Here is a 363-nt window from a genome sequence, read left to right on the forward strand (position 1 = left end):
CGCGAGGGAGGGAAGCTAGAGCCGAGGGACAACTTTTCCAGCCCGTGAGTAGCGCCGGCGGCGCGGGGTCTGGGCGGGGGGCTCCTCCACCCAGCGCGGGCGACCGGGCCGGGATGGGACCTTCTTCCAGAAAGTCGATTGGATGCCAGGAGGGGACTGCGGTGGGGGCTTGCTTTCTTTCTCTTCCCCCTCCCTCCCGCGGGTGAACCAAATCAGAACTGTCACTCAGGGCCTGTGAGTCAGAAGGGATCGGATTACAAGATCCCTGAAACCGATGCCGGAGCTGCACGAGCGGGAGGGAGCGGGCAGGGCCAGCGCCACCGGCACCGGCGCGCTCGCACACTCGCCCTCGCGCACACTCGC

The 363-nt window shown here is 67.5% G+C and overlaps 1 protein-coding gene across 1 annotated transcript in view; it reads left to right on the plus strand.

Moving 5' to 3' along the window:
• Positions 1-363, plus strand: part of GLI3 (GLI family zinc finger 3) — a 278,170-nt gene continuing 277,807 nt past the window's right edge. Inside the window, exon 1 of the mRNA XM_002914138.4 lies at positions 1-44. The gene's annotated coding sequence lies outside the window, so the exon portion shown is untranslated. The remainder of the gene's footprint in view (positions 45-363) is intronic.

This window comes from Ailuropoda melanoleuca, chromosome 1 (genome assembly GCF_002007445.2).
Source record: "Ailuropoda melanoleuca isolate Jingjing chromosome 1, ASM200744v2, whole genome shotgun sequence".
In the NCBI taxonomy this organism is placed as follows: Eukaryota; Metazoa; Chordata; class Mammalia; order Carnivora; family Ursidae; genus Ailuropoda; species Ailuropoda melanoleuca.